Source organism: Gallinula chloropus, assembly GCF_964237585.1.
Source record: "Gallinula chloropus genome assembly, chromosome: 3".
NCBI classification, from domain to species: Eukaryota; Metazoa; Chordata; class Aves; order Gruiformes; family Rallidae; genus Gallinula; species Gallinula chloropus.
The window spans coordinates 88,473,101-88,482,524 of NC_140087.1; positions in this window are offsets into that span (position 1 = coordinate 88,473,101).

The window sequence follows — 9,424 nt, forward strand, 5'->3', positions numbered from 1 at the left end:
AGGAATTGAGATAAAAGTCTGTCATGCTGGAACCAGCTTCAGGAACTCAAAGCATAGTTAGGGAAAGTCGACTTTATTGTAAACTTTAAATCTCATGCTACATTCCCATTTTTTCATATTTCAAACTGTTAAAGTAGGAGAAAAATTTGAAGACTGGCGTTTTACAGTAAGTTCTTTCCAGAACATGATGAGCTCTCAAATGCAATAATTCATCAGGACAGCCTTTTATGTTTATATTTCTTCTTTGTAAAAAAAAAAAAAAAAATTATGTCACAAGAGTTACACTGTTATGAATCTTTTTCTTAATTATAACATCTGTGGTATCACTTACAAGGTCATTATTTAAAGTCACAATCGTGCCACAATTAAAATTCAGGAGCTGAGGCACCAATACTGTAACTATTCTAGCTTTCACTGCTAGGTGAAACCTCTCCTATTACCGTCTTGTTATGAGACAGTATTTGTTGTGTGTGTATGTTTGCATAATGGTCCCATGCAAGACTGTGCTGGGCACTGAGTAATTAGCCTTTTGGTGTGCCTTTCTATAATGTCATACTATTGTTTTAAAAATGAGTGTCTGCTTGCTAGGCAGTACGCGCTGCTCGAGGCCTGCGGCTGCACCTGTGTGCACATACATAATGTGCAGAGATGCTGATCATCCTATAACTACAGCTTCCCTGTCACTGCAGGCAGAGAGAAGGGCATCTGGTGATTCTGCAGTAATTGAGTGAAAGCCATTCAAGCAAATTTCCACTTTCTGTGGTGTACTAAAACAGCCATACTAAACCTATACACTGTGGTTCTTTAATTTTTTTAAAATTTAAAAGTGAAATATAGTAATATATTGAAAGTGGTGTGCTCAGAATGACTGGTATGCTCAGAAAAACAATCTGCACAGAAAAAGAAGTAATCATGCTGTAAGTAAGCAGGGACTGGATCTGCTTGTGAGCCTCTGTGTTGCCTACAGGAGCCTTGGGTTTGTTCTGTGTACTCTTGTCTACTACTGAATTGGAAGTAAAGTTCTGTACTGGCACATCACTCCATCCAGCAGTACAATGATTATGTTTCTGTCTGTGTGATAAACTCAGTCTGAATTACTTAACAGAAGTAGGGCTGCTTGACTCTTCCCAGAAAATCTTCTTCGTGACATTTGCTCTCAGCGTTGCACCTGAGCATCTTTCAATTACTCACTAAGAAAACTACGTTGGGCTTAAAAGGATCATTCCGCACCAGAAACGTGGCTCCAATCAAAATGACAAACTTGTCTGTCAGGTTTGTCTCTAGCAGGGAATAAGTGCTCTCTCCTACTTAATTAAAACTCTTCTCTCTTAAGATTTTATGCCCTGCTATATCAGGATAACATTACAGCAATCAGCAATATGCTCCATGGAAAGACATTTCTTTAAAGTATCCTATGATTCCCTACTGGAATTTGTTTTGCCAGCAAAGCATTTCAGAGAAAAAGTTCCCAGGTTTAAGCACAAAGACATTAAAATTGTATTCAGCAATCTGATGAATATACTGTGATTTCTCTGACTAAGTAAAAAATGTTTGCAATGCCATAACAATTTTTATATATACTGAGCTCAGATCAGATACCTCTTTATTCCCTACCACCCCCCCCCTTTTTTTTATGTTAAGATGTTGTTTTTTACCTCCCATATTAGCCACTGCTAGCTTACAAAACTATCGCACACTGTGCTGTAATGAGGGATCTGACCTGTGGAGAAATGGACTGAAAATTTAAGACCTACTGGGATTATTCAACTGTTGTACCTGCTTGTAAGTACAAGTCCTGTTTTCTTCTAACCATTTCTTAAATCTGAATTGGTAATGGATGGACAATGTATCTGAGTCATTACTCGGAGTGGTGAGCTAGATGACCATGGGGACAAGTACGGCTGCATGTGGTCAAATGTCCAGTTCACTAACTCATGCAGCCAGGGCTGCTGGTAAGGAGGGGAGTATGAACAATGTAAAATAAATGCATGTGAAGGAGAGATGCAGGTGTTGTGAATCACAGTTCTTGGAAAATATGATTGGCTGGAAGTAAAACCAAACCTTTGAAAGGATTGATGGTTTGGTTATATCCAACTGAAAAAGTTTCTTGAATTGACATCCATGCAGATTAACTCCTTTGTAAAGCTCTTTGTACTTCTTGAATTCAACTTTTCAGCAGTGCGTGAGGGAAGGTAAGGGTTGGTCAAGAGCCTTTCACAATTAAGAGATAGTGAAGGAGAACACCTGTGATGTAGCTTTGGCTGGCACCAGTTCTTCCCAGAGTGATGGGTGAGAGCTCTGCTGAGGGACAGACTGACCCCACACATAGGTTTTGTTTATTGAGTTTTTTTCTTAAAGGTATGCCCAGCAGTGGACCAGCACATTATAACACTCGTATCAAAGAGCATTTAAGTAATAGGTGACAAAAACTGTCCCCCCTGTTTTTTTGAGCCTTTAATGGTGTTTATTTACAAGCCAGCTAATAGTCCTAGACCAGAATGGCCAGAATTTTCTTCTATAGCAGACGTGCTCTCCAGTGAGAGATGGGCAATGAATGTTTATGAACAGGGACAGCCCTAGCCTGGTATATAGTCTATAGAAAAAAGGGAAGAGTTCGGTCACTTTTCAAAACTTCTGTATAATTTTGCTGTATAAAACAATGCGTTTGATTGTATTTCAACTGCCAATAGCCATCTGATTGTATTATACAATCTGCAGAATGCAAGATGTCTATTGGCATGCGTGTTAGTGTCTCAGCTCACTAGGTGAAGTGGAAGAAAGTTTCTCTGAGTCTTAGAGTGCTAATGATCAGACAGCCAGACACTTGTGATTGGCATCAGACTTTAGCACACAGCTTCTCCTTCCCACCTCTGTTGTCTTCCTGAGCAGATAATGCAGTGGCTGCAAGAGGCATTTCTTTTTTCTGGCTCAGAAAGAGCAAATGGAATTACAGGAAAAAAAGTATTCAGTGGAAGATTTGAGCAGTAAAATCTCAGCAAAGACTGTAGGATTGATACTAGTTTAAGAGTTGCAAGAAAAATCCACTGGGGAAGAAAAGAAAGAAAAATAAAAGTGAATTAAGAAATTTAAATTAAAGTATGGAAAACCTGGCTAAGAAAATCTTTGCTCAGCAGATTAGAAGGCATGAGGAAAAGGACTGATGAACACCTGGAGAAACAAGAGTAAAAATAAGAGCCTGGAAGGTGGTAAGAAAGGAGGATGGAAGAAAACAGCATCAAATTTATTTGTTCACCTCTTTGTGTGCCCTCCTTTTTGATGCTTGCTCCTGGCTTTGTGTTTCCCTGCCTCCACTGTGCTGGAACATCTCTGCAATTCTTGCTGCTGGGCTTTTCTGGACCACCATCCCTTCCTGAGCAGGGAAGAAGAGAGGTGATGATGTGCTGTGCTGTGCTCTGCTCTGCTGTGTCACAACAGACTTGCTGCCACAGATGAACCCAGGTGACAGCTCTCTGTATTCCTCCTTTGATGGTACTTCTCTGGCACAGGGTCTGAGGGACAAGAGAGAACCTAAAGCACGACAGATAATGCTGGAAATGAGGAATTAGAGCAAATAGAAACTGCAAATAAATTGCCTTGTAGAACTTTTTCATACCAAAGATTAACTCTCCCACAAAACCCTATCAGGTCAGTTGTATGTTATTCAGCATTGAGAATCTTAGAGTCATTAAAAAAAATCTTTCAGCCACCATCATTTTCATCTTTCAGCACATCCAAGAATTTTCTAAAATGGGGCTGTCTCTCAGTGTCTTCTGCTTTCCAAAACCTATCAGTGACACATATCTCTAATATTCCAGAAATTTAATTTCCATTCTATTGTTGAGCTGCAGAGAAAGGAAAGAAATATATTCTCTGTGCTGACTCTTAGTAACAGAAACACTCGAGTGAGCACCAAACTGTTTTACATCAATACCTACCACTTACATCATGTATTTTATTCATGCTCTTATTGAATTTATTTTTAGTTTTCATGGGCTTGCTGAGCACACAAATAATTTATCTACATCAGGCCTTAAATGCAATGTTCCCATGTAAATTTCTAAATACAAAAGAACATATGGAGGCAAATGAGTTCAGTCTTTTGAAATGAATGTATGAATTTCTATTACTCAACTGAATATATCTCTTCCCAGCAAACTAGATTTATATCACCTTCAGGACTGGCATTAAACAAGGGTCAGATACAATCCTTAGACCTTGGCTGGCTACTAAACAAGGATGGATGAAGTAGAATTCCAAGCAGATTTGGCAAAATTGGAGCTGAGCTGTTTCTGCAAAAAGAGCTACTACAGCCATGGCTTTCACTTTTTATTTAATCTGAAAGATACAACTCATTTGTCTCATTAATTATGAACACCAAACTTTTCCCCATTAAGACCTTTAATAGAGACATTTTGAAAACTTTTCAAGTTTGAGTGGAGAAGATGTATTAATTGTACAGGTTTGGCAGCCGGCTTGGGGAGCCTAAGGTGGACAATATCCTTTTTCTGTACTGTTGACTGACACCAGAAGGAAGAAAAGCATTTCTTATTTGAAGAGGAAATCTCACCTAATCATTAGTGTTTGTGGTGTTCTCTGTGGGTGGGGTTCAGTCACCCAAATGTTGGTACCCAGTGCCATTTCAGATGACCTAGAGTACCCTACCCACCTTCTATCTCCTGCTCTGAAAAGACATAGGTCTCCTGTAGTTCCTTCATCTACCAGATCTATGCATGGGCCATGGTTAGGGCATCTCAAATAACACTGAGCACCAACATTTGGGCAATCCTATTACTGCTAACAGCAATAGGAGTATGCACACCAAGTCCTTGTGTGAAAATACCTACATCTTTCAAATTAGTTTTTTCTCTCCTGCTTCAGTTCCTGAACTAGAAAGTTCATTTCTAGACAAACTTATTGTCATTACTGTGTTGAACGAAGATGTTAAAGTCCAGGATCAACTTTCATGATATGTAAGTTTTATACACACAGTATGTCTATACCAGGGACAATCAGAATTTATCAGAATATGGAATCATAGAATAGAAACATAGAATGTGTAAGGTTGGAAGGGATCTTAGTGGTCATCTAGTCCAACCCCCTGGCAGTAAGCAGGGACATCTTCACTAGATCAGGTTGCTCAGAGCCCCATCAAGCCTGACCTTGAATATCTTCAGGGATGGGGTCTCCACTGTGTTCCAGGCTTTGTTGAAACTCATGAGTTTCACCTAGGTTCACTTCTCCAGCCTGTCCAGGTCCCTTTGGATGGCAGCCTGTCCCTCTGGCACATTAACTTCACCACTCAGTTTGGTGTCATCAGCAAATTTGCTGAGGGTGCACTCAATCCCACTGTCAATATCATTAATAAAGACACTAAACAGCACCGGTCCCAGCACAGACCCCTGAGGAACTCTGCTTGTCTTCCATCTGGATTTGGAGCCATTAACCACCACGTGACATATTCATGTCATTTAAAAAGCCTCAGTACTTTTGAATAAGTACCCATATAATGAACATTGGAAGGATATTCTGTCCCCCTTTTATCAGTCTGCCTGAAATGTTTTAAGCACTCAAAAAGCAAACCACCACATCCTATGAACAGTCTGATTTATTCTTCTCACCAACTCATGTACAGCTCCACCTGCTGTTCCCTCCATGAACATGGTGTTTGATTAAAAGCTGTACACTTTCATTCTGAACTAACCCACCATTTAACAAGTCTGTATATGCCAAACAGACTGGTGAAGTATGGGATAAATAAGTGGAGAGAGGTGTACTGAAAACTCATATAATGACCAGGCTGAGACAGTTGTGAGGACAAAGGTCAGGTGGAAGCTAGTCAGTAGCGGTGTACCCCATGGTGTTGATACTAGGGCCAGTACTTTTTTTGCATCTTCATTTATGACCTAGAAGATGGCACACAGTTTGCAAACTTAGATATAATACAAACTTGGGAGAAGTGGCTGATGCATCATATGGGCTGTGCTGCCATCCACAGGTACCTTGACAGGCTGAAGGAATGGGTCAACAGGAGCCTCATGAAATTCCACAAAGTGCAAAATTTTGCACCTGGGGAGGAGCAGCCCCATGCACCAGTACATAACATGGCTTGACTGGAAATCAGTTTTGCAGAACAGGATCTGGGTGTCCTGCTGGACACTATGTTGAACATTACCCAGCAACATGTTCTCATTGGGCTGCATGGGGGGTTGCAATTCCAGCAGGTGGAAAGATATATGATCCTTCCCCTCTGCTCAGCACTGGTGAGACACATCTGGAGTGCTGAATCTAGTTCTGGCACTTCCCAGTACAAGAGAGACATGGATGTACTGGAGTGAGGCTAGCAAAAGGCTGAATGATGAAGGGCTTGGAGCATCTGACATCTGAGGAGAAGCTGAGGAGTCTGGGACTGTTCAACCCAGAGAAGTGAATGCTCGGGGGAGTCCATCAATATGTATAAATACCTGGCTGGGAGGCAGTGGGCAAAAATCAAAATACTGGTAATTCGATTTAAACATAAGGAAGAAATTTTTGTGATGAGGGTGGTCAACAAACAGAAGAGGTTGTCCAGAGAGGTTGTGAAACCTCCGTGCTTGGAGATAGTTAAAATTGGCCTGGAGGTTGTCCCAGACAACCTGCTCTAGTGGCCTCTGCTCTGATCAGGGGTGTTGGACTGGGTGATCTCCAGAGGTCCCTACCAATCTTAGTGATTCTGTGATTCTAAGTTTCAGTATCTATGTGATATTATCAAACTCATTGCAATCTATGATAAAAAGAGCTTTACAACCCTATATGGCTCAGGCTGAGGTTGTCCTCCTGACATCACCAGTAACAGAACATGACTTTCAAACACAATGGTGATCCTTCATCTTTCAAATTTAGCGACTTAGACCTACTGAAGACGTTACCTCCCTACCTGCACAGGCTGAGTTTCACATTTCATGTCTGCAGAGACAGTAAGGTAAAGAATGGAAAAGTGCACATAAAAGGGGTGATATTTCTCTTTTATGACAAGGCTTTAACATCCTGCATGCTAGTTTTCAAAGCAACAGTCTGAAAATTAAGACTGTGGGGAACACTAAAGTCAGCTGATTTTTTTATTCATATATGTATATATATATTTAATACCAGACAGATAGAGAGTTAGGGTTCTTGCAGCTCTGACTTTCTGTGCTAATGAAAACTGTTGATAAAGGATTTGTGCTGGTTTTGTGACAACTTGTGCAGGAAGATTTAACAGTTTTAATTTGTTTTAGATTAAAGAAACATTCCTTCAGAATAAATATTTTCATTGGAACAATGCAGGAAAGGGTATTTTCTTTTATGAGATGTTTATTCAGCAATTTGCCTGCTGAGAATTTTCTTCCAAAAGATGCCAAATATGGAGCAACGGAAATTGGTGTCTTTGCACAGACCAGGAAGAGCATGGGGGCTTTGCTCTCAGCTTCCACATGGGGTCAACAAGGCCATACCTCTTCTGTGCTCTTATGTGCATATCATATCACATTATCCAATTTGTAATACCACATCTCAACAGAAATGTCTTATGCTGACAAACTCTCCCTAGTTGCTCATGTTCCCATCCTCCTCTTGTCACTTAAGAGGTCAAGATATAAAATGAAATACGTCACACAAACCCTTGTCCCCCTAATTCACAAGTACATTCACATTCATGCAACTCTTGAATATTAGCACAGGCCTTAAATTTGCCTAATATACTCCCTATATAACCCCCTATAGTGGATATGCCCAGCCATGGCATATGTCTACTTACTCATAACTGGCCCCTTCTTTTTCTTGTGCTTGTTGCTCTCTGGCACACCATGATCCTTCCTTTTCCCTTTCTCTAGCCATTTTTCTAAACATCATATAATTCATTTTACGTATTTCCACAAAATCTTTCCAAAAGCCCATGGGAAGAAGTTTCATAGAAATCCATGAAACCATAGAAGACTGTGCATGAGCAGTTCCCTTGATGATTGTCCATCAGTGGCCAAAGAGCTCTGGTCTTCATTATGTTCACTTTCCTTTTCATTACTTTTTTTTTATTATTTTTTATTTGTTTTGTACTTAATAGTCCTTAACTAAATAACTTAATGAACCAGATTTTTGCTTCTACCTACCATTAAAAGATGTACTGGTGTGTAGGTCTATTTTGGCCTCCAGCACTCAAAGGAGAGAAGGGCAGGCTATGGAGCCTTTCCAAAACCTTTCCAAAAACTTTAATCACACTGTGATTAAAGTCACTTGCAGTGGGTGGGTGGCCAGCAGAGACTTTTTTAAAAGAAGTCCAATGATGAATGTTGGATTAATTCATAAAAGGATGGATTCTTCCCACTGCCTTGGGAACTGCACAACACAAAATCCACACCACACTAAAAGTTTAGCATTTTGATTCCCGAGAGCACACTTTGCTCAATTATTTAACACATAGCTGGATTTCTGACCTTAAACATTAGCCTTTTCAAGCTGCTCAAGTACAATAGTAGCAACACTGCTTTTCTAACCACCTGGTGGTTAAAGAATCAGTATTAATTTAAATGCACTTCATACATGAGTTCTTTGGATTTAGCACTCGACATGTGCTACTAAATGTCAGTGCAAAGGTTATAATAAAAAGTTGACAGAATTCATTCAGATATTAACATTTATATAATCTCTATCTGAGGTTCTGGGATAAAGAAAGTTTCATACCAGAAAGTTAACTGGTAGTTAGAAATGTATCACACTTACTTTGTGAAAGTGACATAGGTCACAGTGTTACCTTGCTTCCTGTAGGAAGTCTTTCTCAGGCAGTCAAGCCCATATTTTCTGTAAGTGAATTCATAAAATAGTGGCATTTAATGTACCCACATGTAAAAGCACACGTTGAGCCGTAGCATTAGTATAAAAGCCCGTGAAGCATAAAAGCTGTAACCGTAGAACTTACAATTGTCCAAAAACCGATAAGCTCAGATCTAGCAGCTTCATTGCAACGTTTATTCAAGTAGGCTTGCGAGCTCACTCCTGGATTAACTGACATTTGAGGGGATTTCTTAGCTTGTTCCTCATGCCACCATAGTTTCAATTTGAATATAATCAACTTTGTAGAATGATAGGCCTTTTATTAAAATGTACCACAAGAATAATTGTGCTTTCACAAAGAAAAAGCATGAGTATTCAGGAAATCAAGGGGGGTTATTTATTTATTTTATTTTAATGAGTAATTGAGTTTGCATTCCTCTGGTGCAAAAGAACACATATTTCCATTCATTGTGTAGTTCACCAACAGATGATTCATGCTGTATTGAGAGCTTTCCACTGGAGCTCGCTTTCCATTCATTCATTCCTTTCAGTCAAGCTTCAGGATCCAGAGTTCCAGGATTTATCCCTTTTTTTTTTTTTGACAAATATTTGTTATAAGATGAATGAAAGAGATCGATTCTCT